We start from the raw sequence: 17,381 nt of genomic DNA, 5'->3' as shown, positions 1-17,381 counted from the left end.
CCTGGGAGGCGGAGCTTGCAGTGAGCCGAGATCCCGCCACTGCACTCCAGCCTGGGTGACAGAGTGAGACTCACTCTCAAAAAAAAAAAAGTTTTTTCCTTTTACCATGTCAAGTAATGAAGGAGTTCAGGAAATGCCATCCCCAAATACACCAATTTGGTATATTGATTACTTAGAGCTGGAGGTATTTGAAAGAGAGCAAATGCAAGGGGAGGCTTTCTCTTAACTCCCCACCTGCCTAAATACAGATCCTCAATAAAGAACTCAGTTGTCACCAGTCCCCTCCTCAGGAGTTTCATCAGCCAGGGAAGATTAACTCATCACAGGAGAGAAAACAAGAAGCCAACACCACACCCAGAGAAGGGCCCATTCGTTTTTATTCCAAAATCACTTACTCTCTCCTAAATTGCCTGCATACATCCTCCCCTCTCCCCTATGAAGAGGGCATACAAGCTCCTAAATCCCTCTGGTTTGGGGGGATTCCCTTTTCTTTCCTGTGATGCCCCGTGCACATAATACATTTGTATAACTTTTCTCCTGTTAATCTGCCTGTTGTCAGTTCATTTCATGGGCTCAGCTATGAAACCCTCAGAGAGTGGAGGGGAAGTGTTTCCTCTCCTACAGTAGCATATTCACTAGTTTCAAGAATTAGAATGTGGGTCGGGGTGGTGGCTCACACCTATAATCCCAGCACTTTGGGAGGCCAAGGCGGGAAGGCAGGGGGATCACTTGAGGCCAGGAGCTCGAGACAAGCCTGGCCAACATGGTGAAACCCTGTCTTTGCTAAAAATACAAAAATTAACTGGGCATGATGGTAATCCCAGCTACTCAGGAGGCTGGAGGAGAATCCCCTGAACGTGGGAGATGGAGGTTGCAGTGAGCCGAGATCACGCCACTGCACTCCAGCCTGGGTGACAGAGTGAGACTCTGTCTCCAAAAAATGAAAAAGAATTAGAATGTGGACGTCTTTGGGAGAGCCACCATTCTACTTGCCAGAGCCTCATAGCAGCCTGACCCTCATCTTTCCCTTCTCAAGGATGATTAAGAACACCTGGGAGGAAGCTGTGGGCTGTGGCTTCCCAAGCAAATAGGTTTGCTGAGGAAATGAAAACAGCCATCTACCAATCGCTTAAACAGGAACTCTTTTTTTTTTTTTAGAGACAGGGGTCTCACTATGCTGCCCAGGCTGGTCTCAAACTCTGGCCTCAAGCTATCCTCCCACCACTGCTTTGCAAAGTGCTGGGATTGCATGCATGAGCCACCATGCCTGGCCAAAACAAGAGCTCTTGCATGCTACAATAAGGAATAGCAGATAATGGCTTAGAACTCTGTTTGCAAATTTAGGCTTAAGTACAGAGACTTTTCTATTTTCCCAAGATTATGTCCCCTAAAATAAGAAAATTAGCTATTAATTCCTCAGTTCACAGGGTGTGTGGTTGTGTGTGTGTGTGTGTGTGTGTGTGTGTGTATTTAATACTGTCCAACCAGTTTTGAGGCCCTGGCTGGAGATGGTCGGTTCCTCTTCTTGGGCGGCCAGTTACGTCCACACCTCAACCACCTCCCTGACTGGGCCCTCACACTCTGGGACACTACACACCCACCCTAACTGCCCTGGGCCAGGTGCCAGACAACGAGGGACAGCCCCTGTGTCCCAGAGCCCAGTGAAATTATTCAAATTAGCCAGTAGTAAGCCATGTTCCCCCGCCTCCCACAGAGACCACAAGAAAGGTGCATTTCCACAGCCACCCCCTCGCCCCCTTTGCCACGTGACTGACCCGGGGCTTCACCCGAGTGGCCTTGCGTGGAGTGCTGTTGCTCCCAAGGGAGCTGCACATATAACAAAACTGTAAAACTCTGGTTTCTCTCTCTTGATCTGCACATTCACTTAAGGTAGCATGTTTACAACGCAAGGTACATGTGTTTGGTTTTTCTTACTTTTTATTTTTTGATTGATTTATTTCCCCTTGAAAAGGGGCTCAGGGAGGAACCTTCTCAACCAGTTCAAGGCTCATTTTAATGTCAACAGTGGAAAGTCCAGAAAGGCCTGAGGCAACAGTCTGCCTTCCTACACTGATGCCCAGTTTCCCTCCGGCCACTCCATAGCAGATGGCAGCAGAGACAGTCTAGGCAGGGACCCGCTGTAACACCTTTTTTTTTTTTTTTTTTTTTTTTTTTTGAGACGGAGTCTCGCTCTGTCGCCCAGGCTGGAGTGCAGTGGCGCGATCTCGGCTCACTGCAAGCTCCGCCTCCCGGGTTCACGCCATTCTCCTGCCTCAGCCTCCCGAGTAGCTGGGACTACAGGCGCCCACAACCGCGCCCGGCTAATTTTTTTGTATTTTCAGTAGAGACGGGGTTTCACCGTGGTCTCGATCTCCTGACCTTGTGATCCGCCCGCCTCGGCCTCCCAAAGTGCTGGGATTACAGGCGTGAGCCACCGCGCCCGGCCTGTAACACCTTTTTTAAAAAATTTTTTTTCCAAGACAGCGTCACCCAGGCTGGAGTGCAATGGTGCAATCACAGTTCACTGCAGCCTCAACCTCCTGTACTCAAGCGATTCTCCCACCTCAACCTCCCAAATAGCTGGGACTATAGACGCATACCACCACGCCCAGCAAATTTTTGTATTTTTGTAGAGAGAGGGTTTTGCCATGTTGTCTAGGCTAGTCTTAAACTCCTGGGCTCAAGAGATCCACGAGCCTCAGTCTCCCAAAGTGTTGGGATTACAGACATGAGCCACCGCACCCGGCTTGTAACACTGTTCTTTGGAACTGTCTTTTGATTAATCCAAAAACCAGCGTGCAGGGTAGCAACATAAATTCAGACTGAAGAAATCTTCTCCTTCATGAATAACTGCTTTATAGCAAGTCTTTTCTGTTTCACAAGTCTTCTCTCTCCCCAACAAAACTCCCGGACCTCCTGTGCCATCATAAACGCTAAACTGCCCCAAACTTGCAACCTTACTGCACCATCTTAGGAGTCCCAGCCCCCGGTCCACTATGCTGGACTGTCTCTACAGCACAATCTCCCCACTCAGAGGAACAGAGAAGCTGGACCCACATGCAGATCTGGGCCAACAGCCCCCAAAATCCAAGCCCTCCTTGGGGCCTCTCCCCTCTGCCCCTCCCACCTCACTCTATCCCATTCTCCCCCTTCCTTTTAACTGTAATAGCCTCTCATCCCCCGTTTTGTTTTTTTGTTTTGTTTTTTTTTTTTGGTTGTTTGTTTTTCTGCCCACTCAAGTAAAGGCTGCAGCAGGTTCCACCCCGGGGCACTCACCTAAGACAAATAAAGATTAAAGTATTTTTGTTGTTGAGACGGATTGCTGTCGTGCATTCTCGGCTCACTGCAGCCTCCATCTCCTGCGTTCAAGGGACTCTCCTGCTTCAGCCCCCAGACTCAGCTGGGACTACAGGTGCCTGCCATGCCCGGCTAATTTTTGTATTTTTAGTAGAGATGGGGTTTCACCACGTTGGCCAGGCTGGTCTCAAACTCCTGGCCTTAAGCAATCCTTTCGTCTCGGCCTCCCAAAGTGCTGGGATTACAGGCGTGAGCCACTGCACCTGGCCAATTAAATTATTTTCTTCCTCCTGGTGGAGGGAGATGATTTCACACCTATGAGGGTGAGAGGATGGAAAGTTTCTGAAACTTTTGTCTTTTCCCTGCTCTGAAGGAGAAGTGGGTGCAGCTGTGCTTAGTTTGTTGCGTTTGAGGGCTACTAGATACACTCTGATCAATACTCTGAGTAATTTCCTTCCCCTCTTCATGTTTCCAGCTGAACTATTTGTCAACTTTTCTTGTGGGAACCTCAGTGGTCTCTATTGGAAGATACATATATACCTCTTTGTCTCTGCTATGGACTGATACTCATCTTGCTTCTCCTCTGAGTCCAGTCCTGGGCTCCCAGCAACCATACGTTAAGAGACAGCCCTTCCCTCTAGCAGGCATCCTCTGCCCCAACGACTGTTCCCAAAGCAAATCCCAGCCTGTGCTCTGTGCGTTGTCCTCACCCTCCCTGATCTGTGGGTTATGATGTTTGGACTCATTCACAGGGCAAGATCTTAGAATAAAGTAATTATAAAATCCAATATACTTCAACATAATGTTCAAAAGCCGAATGAAAAGCCTGGTGTAAAACCTATACTAAAGAAACATCTGGGCCTGGCATGGTGGCTCACCTCTGTAATCCCAGCACTTTGGGAGGCCGAGGCAAAAGGACCACTTGAGGCCAGGAGTTCGAGACCAGCCTGGCCAACATGGTGAAACCCCGTCTCTACTAAAAATACAAAGATTAACTGGATGTGGTGGCGCATGCCTGTAATCCCAGCTACTCAGGAGGCTAAGGCAGGAGAATCGCTTGAACTCAGGAGGCAGAGTTCAGCCAAGATCGGTAAGCCGAGATCAGCCATTGAGCTACAGCCTGGGCTACAGAGCCAACAAAGCGAGACACTGTATCAAAGAAAGGAAAAGAAACATCTGTTGCTTGAGCTTGGTTTAAATACAACATTGTTCAAACGCATTTTCTAACTTTTAAAATGTTTCTTTCAAACACAGGATGTGGGACTTTTCTCTGGTTAATGAGTAACCCATTTTCCTGTTGGCTCTGGGTCACCAGGAAGGACTAGGAGTTCCTTCTCCTTCAGTCACTGTGGGTTTTTTCTTGTAGTCCACAGCTCATATACTCCTTCTGGCCTCACTCATTCCTGCCCAGGAAGAAGCCAGGGGTGAGTGTGGGAGGCACAGAGGAGGGTAAGCTTTACTTAAGGTTAAGAGCTAAGTTATTTGTGTGGACTGAATTCAGTTAGCTCTACTCACTAACTCTGTAACCTTGGATAAGTTAGCTTAACCTCTTCAAGCCTCAGTTTTCTGCAAATAGGGGCTAATAGTAGTACTGACACTTTCTTCTGTACTAGTAAGTTCTTCTTTTTTTTTGGATATGGAGTTTTGCTCTTGCTGCCCCGGCTGGAGTGCAATGGTGCAATCTCGATTCACTGCAACCTCCACCTGCCGGGTTCCAGCTATTCTCCTGCCTCAGCCTCTCAGGTAGCTGGGACTACAGGCATGTACCACCATGCGCGACTAATTTCGTATTTTTAGTAGAGACGGGATTTCACCACGTTGGCCAGGTTGGTCTCGTTCTCCTGACCTTGTGATCCGCTGCCTCGGCCTCCCACAGTTATAGGATTACAGCCATGAGCCACCATGCCTACCCTGTACTAGTAATTTCTATATTATAATAATAGTACTGATATCATCTTTGTACTAATAATTTCTGTGCCTTAATACTAATTTCTGTACTAATAATACAGATACAGTAAAATGTCTGTGGCACCAATAATTTAATAATTCTGCATAATTTCCGTTCTATAACAAACTGCTAAATTTTTTTGTAAAGTGAGCCTAATATAGAGTTATTCTGAGTACTGGATGAGACAAAAAGCAGATAAAACATTCAGAGTATAGCATATAGTACAGGTTAATAAATGTCAGCTATTATTATTATTAATGAGGACTTGTCTTCTAGTCATTCTGCCCGAGCCTTTGCACCTACAGAAACTTGTGAAGAAAATCTAAAACTGGCTTGTTTTCAGGTCTGTCTCAGTACAGAAAAGACAGTCCCAGTGAGTGATCTGTGGGGAAAGGAGAGGAGAACATCCCCTTTCCCTGGGACCTCTTCAAGGAGTCTGTGCACTACCTCCCCAGCTTTGAAAAGAATTTCTTCCTGCCAAGGAGAGAAATGGGGATGAAGGGACTGCAGTGAACCACATGGTCATGAAGCATGAAGTAGGGGCTATTGTTTTCTCTCTGGATAGAATAGCGATTTTTCTCAGAGGGACAAGGATGGTGATCAGACAGAGAAGAAAGGGGACTGACTCTGGTTTGGGGCGGTAACTTCTGACTGTCCCAGAGAAAGGCATCTTCAGGCATAATGGAGACTCCAGAGCCAGGAGAGTGAGAGCCCCAGTGTCACTGCACTGGACCCAGGCCTGGAGTAGAAACACATTCCAAACCTCCCATGGCTGTAAGTGGAATGAGTGGGTGTCTGGAGGAGGGAATAGGAGTATCATCTTCCTCACCTCCCCTTCCAGGGAGGAGCCACCAGATAGAGATGAGCTGAATCACTTCAGGGCTGCCCTTAAGACGACATTTTAATTTTTAAATTTTTATCAAATTTTATTTTTAAAGATTAGTCAAGTGTAGTAGTAAGAAGGAGGGAAAGAGTAGAATAAGGTGTTTTATCTGTAACTGACTGAACAATCAAAGTGAGAGATGACAATGTGCTAGCAGCCCTCACTGGCTCTCAGCACCTCCTCGGCCTTGGCGTCCACTCTGGCCGCGCTTGAGGAGCCCTTCGGCCCGCCGCTGCACTGTGGAAGCCCCTCTCTGGACTGGCCGAGGCCAGAGCCGGCTCCCTCTGCTGGGTGTGGAGGGAGAGGTGCCGGGTTTGCGCCTGGCGCTCACGGGCCAGCACCAGCACCGGGTGGGCGCCGGCTCAGAGGGCCCCCGCACTGGGAGTGGCCGGCCCACTGGCCTGCCAGCACCGCCGGCCCCAGAGAGTGAGGGGCTTAGCACCTGGGCCAGCAGCTGCAGAGGGTGGGCCCCATTCCCCAGCACTGCAGGCCCGCATGGGCCGCGCTGGAATTCTCGCCAGGCCTCAGCTGCCTCCCCGTGGGGCAGGGCTCGGGACCTGCAGCCCGCCATGCTTGAGCCGCCGGCCCTACCCACGGTGGGCTCCTGTGCGGCCCAAGCCCACCCAATGGGCACCACCTCCTGCTCCGCAGCACCCAGTCCCATCTACCGCTCAAGGGCTTAGGAGTGCAGGCATCCGGCACAGGACTGGCAGGCAGCTCCTCCTGTGGCCCCACAGCACGAACCACTAGGCGAAGCCAGCTGGGGTCCTGAGTCTGGTGGGGACTTGGAGAACTTTTATGTCGAGCTAGAGGATTGTAAATGCACCAATCAGCACTCTGTGTCTAGCTCAGGGATTATAATCACACCAATCAGCACTCAGTCAAAGTGGACCAATCAGCTCTCTGCAAAATGGACCAATCAGTAGGATGTGGGGGGGGGGCCCAGATAAGGGAATAAAAGCAGGCTGCCCTAGCCAGCAGCGGAAACTGGCTCCAGTCTGTGGTATGGAGTGTTTGTTCTTTTGCTTTTCATGATAAATCTTGCTGCTGCTCACTTTTTTGCGTCTGCACTGCATTTAAGAGGTGTAACACTCACTGCAAACGTCTGCAGCTTCACTGTGAAGCCAGCGACACCACAAACCCACCAGGAGGGACGAACAACTCCAGACACGCCATCTTTAGGAACTAACACTCACTACAAGGGTCTGCGGCTTCATTCTTGAAGTCAGCGAGACCAAGAACCCACCAATTCCAGACACAAAAATGAGATAACTCACTGCCTTCGGACCAGCCAGATTACATTTTAAAATTAGATCTTTAGGGCCTCATTTTGTTGTTTGTATTTTATTTATTTTTATTGGTTTTTTTGAGACGGAGTTTTGCTCTTGTTGGCCAGGCTGGAGTGCAATGGTGTGATCTTGGCTCACTGCAACCTCCGCCTCTCAGGTTCAAGAGATTCTCCTGCCTCAGCCTTCTGAGTAGGTGGGATTACAGGTGCACACCACCATGCCCAGCTAATTTTTTGTATTTTTAGTAGAGATGGGGTTTCACTGTGTTAGCCAGGGTGGTCTTGCTGTCCTGACCTTGTAATCCACCCGCCTTGGCCTCCCAAAGTCCTGGGATTACAGATATGAGCCACTGTACCCGGCTAATTTTTGTATTTTTGATAGAGATGGGATTTGTTGGCCAGGCTTGTCTTGAACACTGGCCCTCAGGTGATCTGCCTGCCACAGCCTCCCAAAGTGCTGGGATTATAGGCGTGAGCCACTGTGCCCAGCTGTATTTTATTTTAAATGGAGTCATCCTTGAAATGACTTGGAGTTAAGTCCACGAATTAAAATCAACTATTTCAAATATTTTAAGAAGTAAAACAAAAACAACAACAACAAAAAAACCATGTATGATTCCCCAACCCTACAATCACCTCCACCCTGATTTTCTGCTTTCAGCCAGGTAGTGCTGAGCCCCTGTCCTCAGAAGCCTGGAATATTTATCAAACAAAAACTTTTTTTCTCTTTTCTCCTGCCGCCCAAGATGCCAGAAGGGAAGAAGGACAAGGGGAAGAAGGTGGCTCCAGCCGCTGCTGTCGCAAAGAAGCAGGAGGCCAGGAAAGTGGTGAATCCCGTGTTGGAGAAAAGGCCTAAGAATCTTGGTATTGGACAGCACACCCAACCCAAAAGGGACCTCACTTGCTTTGTCAAATGGCCCCGCTTTATCAGGTTGCAGTGACAAAGAGCCATCCTCTACACATGGCTGAAGGTGCTTCCTGTGATGAACCAGTTCACCCAGGCCTTGGACCCCCAAACAGCTACTCAATTATAGTACATAAGCTGGTCCACTAGTACAGACCAGAGACAAAGCAAGAGAAGAAGCAGAGGCTGCTGGCCTGGGCTGAGAAGAAAGCTGCCAGCAAAGGGGACGTCCCCACCAAGAGACCACCTGTCCTTCAAGCAGGAATTATCACTGTAGCCACCTTAGTGGAGAACAAGAAGTCTCAGCTGGTGGTGACTGGACGTGATGTGGATCCCATCAAGCTAGTTGTCTTCTGCCTGCTCCCAGCCTCAGCCTCCTCATCTGGAAAGTGGATGATGATAGGCCAGGCGTGGTGACTCACGCCTGTAATCCCAGTACTTTGGGAGGCCGAGGCGGGCGGATCACCAGGTCAGGAGATCGAGACCATCCTGGCTAACATGGTGAAACCCCGTCTCTACTGAAAATACAAAAAAACTAAGCAGTGTGGTGGCGGGTGCCTGTAGTCACAGCTACTCGGGAGGCTGAGACAGGAGAATGGCATGAACCTGGGAGGCGGAGCTTGCAGTGAGCCAAGATCGGGCCACTGCACTCCAGCCTGGGCAACAGAGTGAGACTCTGTCTCAAAATAAATAAATAAATAAATAAAAATAAATGAAAGAAAGTGGGTGATGATAGTGCATTTCTCTGTGTTGTAAAATAAAGGTCCCTGACTGCATTATCAAGGGGAAGGTAAGACTGGGATGTCTAGTCCATGGGAAGACCTGCACCACTGTCACCACACAGGCTAACTTGAAAGACAAAGAAACTTTGGCTTAGCTGGAGGAAGCTATCAGAACCAATTAGAATGGCAGACACGATGAGATCCGTCATCACCGGGGAGTCAATGTCCTGGCTCCCAAGTGTGTGGCTCTCATTGCCAAGGTGAAATAGCCAAAAGCTAAAGAACTTGCCACCAAATTGGGTTAAATGTATGCTGTTGAGTTTTCTGCACATAAAAATAATTAAAATAATACAAATTCTCCTTAAAAAAAAAAGATAAAAACTTTCCCTCTAGACATCTTGCAGAAATGGAGTTACAATACCTTCCTCCTTGTGCTAAGCCAATCCACACCTCTGAACTGAATGTTGAGAACTGAGCTGAGCAGTCTTCACAAAACAAATGCAGCTTGTAGTAAAATATCATGCAGGATGATTTCATTTCTCTATAAACAGCAAATTTATAGAGACAGAAAGTAGATCAGCGGTTGCCTAGAGCTGGGGGTAGGAGTGGGTATGAACCGAAAATGGACATGAGGAAACATTTTGGGGTAGTGGAAATGTTCTAAAACTGGATTGTGGTAATGGTTGCACAACTCTGCAAACTTACTAAAATTATCGAATTGTACACTTAAATGGGTGAATTTTATGATATATAAATTTGCCTTAATAAAGCTCATGTTGTTTTAAAGTTAGTGTAAGTAACTGATTTAAATTGGTATGCCAAATAACACTGGTTAGTATCTACATTAGGATCCTGACTCCACTGCTCGCAAACCACGTGAGTTGAAATAAATGATTTCACATCCCCCAGCCTCAATCTCCTCATCTGTAAGTGGGTGATGATAGTGCATATCTGATAAAGCAGAGTGCCAATTAAATGAGGTAACTTACAGATTCTTAACGCATTATATTTTATCTTAGAAATGAGAATGTAAGAAGGTAAGGAGGTGTGAGTGTTTATCCTTTCTTGGCTTGGGGAGGGAAGGTCATTCTGAATTTTTCAATGAGAATGATCTGGAAGGCGCATTTCAGACTCTCAGACCCACCCATTCCCATGTGCCCAGTGGTTTCACATTTCCCGTCTTCCTTTCCAGGGCCCTTGAACATTGACAGCCACCTCTTTCTGGGTCAAGTTGCAAGGATAAAAGGAATAGTATTTGTTATCAGGCAGAAGGAGCGAGTGGCAGACTGCAGAAGCTCCAGGCCCTTAGGTGACTGTTCTATACTGGCTGCCCTAGGAGACGCTCTAAGGCAGACATAATCAGGGCAACTGAATGTACAACATGGATCCCTGATGCCCAGATAAGCCCAGAAAAGTCAAAGCTGGCTATTGGGAGCAAAATGAGATAACTCAAAAGAGGCAGTGTGGGAGAAAGAGGGATGGGCCCAAGGCCAGTGGGAGGGTTTGTTCTCTCCTCGTGTGTGGAGCGCACTTATGCTGAAGTTTTTAGGGACATGGGATGGACAGGATGAAGTAGTAGCAATTAGTATTATTATTATTTTTTAGATGAAGTCTCACTCTGTCGCCCAGGCTGGAGTGCAGTGGCGTGGTCTCGGCTCACTGCAGCCTCTGCCTCCAGGGTTCAAGCGATCCTTCCACATCAGCCTCGCAAGTAGCTGGGATTACAGGCATGCACCACCATGCTCAGGCAATTTTCATCTTTTTAGTAGAGATGGGGTTTTGCCATATTGTCCAAGCTGGTCTTGAACTCCTGACCTCAAGGGATCCACCCGCCTCAGCCTCCCAAAGTACTGGGATTCCAGGTGTGAGCCACGGAGCCCGGCCTAATTCTTAGCAGAAAGAGGCATACGGTTGCATTCTTCATACCCTCACAAACCCCTCCCACTCTGTTCTTGGCAGGCTGGCCTGTTCATTCATTCATCCCACATACACTACCAAATTCCTGTTCTCACAGACCTTACATTGTAGTGGAAGACAGATCATAAAGAAATAACCAAATGACTCTATAACCTAAATGCTAACAACGAAGGGATGTGTAGGAGGCAAGATGGCTTAGACTGAGGGGTCAGGGAAGACCTCTCTGAGGAAGTAACATGTTAGCAGGGCTTTGAGGGAGCAAAAGAAACAAAGTTTGGAAGAAAGAGCACTCTTGGCGGACAGAAGAGAACATGCAAAGGCCCTGGGCTTGGTGTCAGCTCTGTGTGTTCAAAGAGCACAAAGAAGCCAGTGTAGCTGGGACAGAGTGAGAGGGAAGCAGGGTGGTAGGAGATTATTTCAGGGTGATGCTCAGGGCCCAGACCTATTGGCTTTACTGGCCATTAGAAACTCATGGATTTCATTTCAGATGTGATGAAATGCCATTGGAAGAGTTTTGAACAGGATAGCAAGTGATCTGATCTTGAGGTTATTCCAGCTGTTGTGACAAATATAGGCTGGGCATGGTGGCTAATGCCTGCAATTCCAACACTTTGGGAGGCCAAGGTGGGAGGACCACTTGAGGCCAGGGGTTAGAGGCCAGCCTGGGCAACATAGTGAGACTCCATCTCTACAAAAACTACAAAAATGAGGTGGGTGTAGTGGTGTGTACATGTCGTCTCAGTCAGGAGGCTGAGGTAGGAGGATTGCTTGAGCCCAGGAGTTGGAGTCTACAGTAAGCTATGGTCGCTCCACTGCACTCCAGCCTGGGCAACAGAGCGAGATTGTGTCTCTAAAAAAAAAACAAAGAATGTATAGGAACTTTCTCACCAAACTACTACAGGATTCCACACCAAAGTGAACAGCCCCTTCTACCTGAGAAAATCTCATGGTCTTGTCTAAGGTGCCAAGAAATATGGGCTACAGACTCTGAATTGCCAGAATGAGGAGCTGGGTCTTTCCTCCCATTTTCTCTTCCTGATGGATCTTCTCTTTCCCACTTAGGCCTCGTGCATAGATGTGTCTCCCTCTCCTTTTTTGCCCTGAGAATCAATGGGTTTGTTTGTGGAGGTTTACCTTTAGAAACAATTCAGGTCAGGCACGATCGTTCAGGCCTGTAATCCCAGCACTTTTGGGAGGCCGAGGCAGGCGAATGACAAGGTCAACAGATCAAGACCATCCTGGCCAACATGGTGAAAACCCGTCTCTACTGAAAATACAAAAATTAGCCAGGTGTGGTGGCGCCCACCTGTAGTCCCAGCCGCTCAGAGGCTGAGGCAGGAGAATCGCTTGAACCCGGGAGGCGGAGGTTGCAGCAAGCCAAGATCGCTCCACTGCACTCCAGCCTAGGCGACAGAGCAAGACTCTGTTTCAAGAAAAAAAGAAAAGAAAAGAAAAGAAAAGAAGCAATTCAGTCCCCATTAATTCTCTGATATTGAGTCTTGAAAACACTGGAAAAAATGTTTATTAAGATTTGGAAGAAATTTGCAATTTAAAGTGTTTTAACTGAAAAGAAATCAATTACCTCCCTGAGTGCCATGAATGCTAATTCTCTTTGTGTTTTTTTTGTCTTTTATTATTATACTTTAAGTTCTAGGGTACGTGTGCACAACGTGCAGGTTTGTTACATATGTATACATGTGCCATGTTGGTGTGCTGCACCCATTAACTCGTCATTTACATTAGGTATATCTCCTAATGCTATCCCTCTCCCCTACCTCCTCCCCACAATAGGACCCGGTGTGTGATGCTCCCCTTCCTGTGTCCAAGTGATCTCTTGTTCAATTCCCACCTATGAGTGAGAACATGCGGTATTTGGTTTTCTGTTCTTGTGATAGTTTGCTGAGAATGATGGTTTCCAGCTGCATCCATGTCCCTACAAAGGACACGAACTCATCCTTTTTTATGGCTGCATAGTATTCCATGGTGTATATGTGCCACATTTTCTTAATCCAGTCTGTCACTGATGGACATTTGAGTTGATTTCAAGTCTTTGCTCTTGTGAATAGTGCCGCAATAAACATACGTGTGCATGTGTCTTTATAGCAGCCTGACTTATAATCCTTGGATATATCCCCAGTAATGGGATGGCTGGGTCAAATGGTATTTCTAGTTCTAGATCCTTGAGGAATCACCACACTGTTTTCCACAATGGTTGAACTAGTTTACAGTCCCACCAACAGTGTAAAAGTGCTCCTATCCGGCACCTGTTGTTTGGACAGCACCACATCCTCTCCAGCACCTGTTGTTTCCTGATTTTTGAATGATTGCCATTCTAACTGGTGTGAGATGGTATCTCATTGTGGTTTTGATTTGCATTTCTCTGATGGCGAGTGATGATGAGCATTTTTTCATGTGTCTGTTGGCTGTATGAATGTCGTCTTTTGAGAAGTGTCTGTTCATATCCTTTGCCCACTTTTTGATGGGGTTGTTTGATTTTTTTTAAAGCTCTCTTCAACTCTAACCAGATCTCCACTGCCTGAATTGAAAGAAGACCTTAGGTAAGACTTTCTAGCCAGAGATAACACTTCCATAAAATAACCAGAAGAACTGGGGCACAAAGAGGCTGTACTCATCTGCTTGGACTGCCATAACAAAGCACAGGGTCAGGGTGTCTTAAACAACACAAATGTATTTTCTCACAGTTCCAGAGGCTGGAAGTCCAACACCAACGTGCCAGCGGGATTGGTTTCTAGTGAGACTCCTTTCCCCTGCTTGCAGACAGCCACCTTCTCACTGTCTCCTTGTGTGGCCTTTTCTCTGTCTATGCTTGGGGGTTGGGAGAGCTCGGATGTCTCTCTTCTTTTAAGAACACTAGTCCTATCTAATTAGGACTACAATCTTATGGCCTCATTTAACCTTAATTTCATCTTTAAATGCCAGATCTCCAAATACAGTCATATTGGGGGTTAGGGCTTCAACATATGAATGTGGGGGTAGGAGGTGGGGGGCGGGTAGCACACTTCATAACTGAAGTTCTCAATAAATGTTCAGTGAAGATCTAGGTAAATGAATGGATTTCCCTGGACACCCTGAAACTATCAGAGACCTCTGATGGAGCATGAGGTAAAGACAGTGGCTCAGGCAGAGAAATTATAGACCCATGAACTAAGTGACCTAGAACCTACATAAATCAGTAGCGTTCCTCTACGTCGGCAATAACCCACTAGAAAATGCAATAACAATTAAGACTCAGTTCACTGTAGTAACAACAATCATAATATCTCAAATTTTACCTAGCAAATAATATATATATAAGACCCCTGTGAAGACAATTTAGAAATGCTATTAAAGCATATTTTAAAAGGAATAGAGGATGGGCATGGTGGCTTACACCTGTAATCCCAGCACTTTCGGATGCCAAGGCAGGCGGATCAGTTGAGGCCAGGAGTTCGAGACCAGCCTGGTTAACATGGTGAAACCCCCATCTCTACTAAAACTCCAAAAAAAAAAACAAAAACAAAAACAAAGAAACACCCAAAAAACTAGCCGGGCTTGTTGGCACATGCTTGTAATCCCAGCTACTTGGGAGGCTGAGGCAGGAGAAACGCTTGAACCCGGGAGGCAGAGGTTGCAGTGAGCCAAAATCAAGGCACTGCACTCCAGCCAGGAAGACAGAGTGAGACCCTGTCTCAAAATAAAAATAAAAATAAGTAATAATAATTTTAAATATCCTTCTAGCCAAGCCAAGCACATCGAAGGGACTAAGTAGGCCTGTGAGCCACTAGTTTGTAACTCATGGTGAGTATAATAGGCATGAGGCTTGTTCCTAAACGTAGGGGTGTAGGAGGCAGAAGAATACAAGGAGACCCTCCCCGTCCCACACGCTGTTACCTCTCCACCTCTCTACAGGCAGCTTTCCTAAGGTCCTGGACCTTCAGATCCTTGCTGGAGTTGGAGGCAGAAATGTTCTAGATCTACAAAACAGTTAAGGGATATTAAGGAATATTAAGATAGTCACCTCCCAAACTAGGGCATCCTCCTAACATTATCCACGGCTGATTAGTAACACGTGGGAGAGAAATTTGGGTTTATTACTCTATAGCAGTACATAAAGCAATAGCAAAGTTAATACAAAATCACTTTCCTGTCAGGTCTGCACGGGGTCGGCTCATGGGTCTCTAAGACCTGAAAATTGAGAGCGTTTTCGCACCCCCGCTCCTGGCGGCTCTGCGGTCAACATGCCACGGAACAAATATATTGAATTACGCCGTAAACACTATGGATACTGTTTAGATTACCATGAGGAAAAGAGAAAGAAGGAAAGTCGAGAGGCTCATAAATGTTCAAAGGAGGCAAAGAAAATGATTAGTCTGAAGGCTAAGCTTTACCACAAACAGGGCCATGCTGAGAAAATACAAATGAAAAAGACTATCAAGATGCATGAAAAGAGAAACACCAAAAAAAACAAAAACAAAAAAAGAATGCTGAAAAGATTCCACAGGGAGCAGTACCTGCCTATCTGCTGGACAGAGAGGGACAGTCTCAAGCTAAAGTACTTTCCAACATGATCAAACGGAAACGAAAAGAGAAGGCGGGAAAAGGGGAAGTCCCTCTGCCTAAAGTACGTGCCCAGGGAGAAACAGAAGGATTAAAAGTTATTCGAACAGGAAAAAGAAAGAAGAAGGCGTGGAAGAGGCTGGTTACTAACGTCTGCTTTGTTGGAGATGGCTTTACAAGAATACCACCTAAGTATGAAAGAGTCATCAGGCCAATGGGCTTGCGTTTCAAGAAAGCCCATGTAACACATTGTGAACTGAAAGCCCACCTTTTGCCTACCAGTACTTGGTGTAAAGAAGAACTCGTCGTCCCACTGTATACAACTTCAGGTGTTATTACCACAGGTACTGTCATTGAGGTAAATGTGAGCAAATTGGGCCTTGTGACGCAAGGAGGCAAAGTTATTTGCAGAAAATATGCCCAGGTTACCAACAATCCTGAAAATGATAGATGCATAAATGTAGTCTTACTGGTTTGATAGCAATTCCACATATAATTATTGAGGACTACACACCAATTGAAAAAACTGCCATTACTGTGATGTTTCTGAATAATACGAAACAGCCATACACGTCTGCAGTCATCAAGATATTTATTAAATTGTAAACATTAAAATGGAAAAAAATACAAAATCATTATAAAAATAATAATCCTTTAGGACTCTAACTTCAAACATACCTCTTATCTGCAAATATTAGAAAAGATCACTTTCCCTTTAAATGTGCAAAGAGAAAATGTTTCCAGAATAAATCTGAAACCTTTGTGGTCCTTTAGCTGGAAGGATCACCCTACTAAAAATGCATCAAAGAAACACTAATCAAATAACCAGTGAATGTAAAATTATAAACCAACATGTGTATTAAAGGAAAGAAACGGAGGGAATGTGCAAGGACTTTTAACAGACTGGGAGTTTAGATTTCCCCCCTGAAAGCAACTGGCACTGACAACAGAAGGAGACTGGGATTCACTGGAAGAAGAAGAGCATTGCAGCTTGGAACAGACCTGAGGCCAAAAGGAGGGCAGAGCATTGGCAAAAGTCAGCCAAGGAGGCTGGAGTGAAGGGAGCAGGGGAAGGAATGACGCCTGATGAAGCAGGAGGGGTGTGGACCTGAGTGATTAGAGCTGTGTAGACTGCAGTTAGCCATCCTAGGGTTTTAAGAGGTGGAGAAGGAGGATCATCATCAGCCTTATGTTGAAGATGATGACACTGGCTATAGCGTGATTCATGGGGTAGGGGGTTCTGAGCCGGTGCAGGGCAACCAGACTTGCAACCACTGCTGTGATCGGGAGAGGATGATAATAGCCTGGACTAGCGTGCGAGGTGCAGTGGACGTGGAGAGGAGTACGCAGAAGTGCAAGCTATTGAAGAGGTAAATTTATTAGACGCGTGAGTGGTTGGATGTGGGCAGGGAGGGAGAGTCCATGCTTGGGCTGACTCCTGGCTTTCTGGCTCCGGCATTGGGATGTCTGCAGACACATTCCCCTAGACAGGAACACTGGAAGAGGAATGAATTGGGGGGCAAGAGCAGGAGTCAGTCTTGGACAAGCTAACTTGGAGGTGCCTTTGCAATCTCCGAGTGAACCTCTGGCCTGTTTCCCAGTTCACGAATCCCTCGCCTCCAACAGTTATGATAAAAATGGCAGGAACGGCCGGGCGCGGTGGCTCAAGCCTGTAATCCCAGCACTTTGGGAGGCCGAGACGGGCGGATCACGAAGTCAGGAGATCGAGACCATCCTGGCGAACACGGTGAAACCCCGTCTCTACTAAAAAATACAAAAAACTAGCCGGGCGAGGTGGCGGGCGCCTGTAGTCCCAGCTACTCGGGAGGCTGAGGCAGGAGAATGGCGTAAACCCGGGCGGCGGA

At 46.9% G+C, this 17,381-nt stretch overlaps 1 protein-coding gene and 1 pseudogene across 2 annotated transcripts in view; one reads left to right on the top strand and one right to left on the bottom strand.

The window, feature by feature from the left end:
• The window catches only part of FAM81A (family with sequence similarity 81 member A), a 122,416-nt gene extending 112,845 nt beyond the window's left edge, over positions 1-9,571 (bottom strand). For both annotated transcript variants that reach the window (XM_065547996.1, XM_065547994.1), the window contains exon 1: positions 9,464-9,571. The gene's annotated coding sequence lies outside the window, so the exon portion shown is untranslated. The remainder of the gene's footprint in view (positions 1-9,463) is intronic.
• Positions 9,572-15,197: 5,626 nt separating this feature from the next.
• Positions 15,198-15,994, top strand: LOC102131030 (ribosome biogenesis protein NSA2 homolog pseudogene; annotated as a pseudogene).
• The last annotated feature ends 1,387 nt before the right edge of the window (positions 15,995-17,381 follow it).

The sequence above is a fragment of the Macaca fascicularis genome, chromosome 7 (genome assembly GCF_037993035.2).
Source record: "Macaca fascicularis isolate 582-1 chromosome 7, T2T-MFA8v1.1".
NCBI lineage: Eukaryota > Metazoa > Chordata > Mammalia > Primates > Cercopithecidae > Macaca > Macaca fascicularis.
This window is presented reverse-complemented; position numbering and strand designations above follow the sequence as displayed.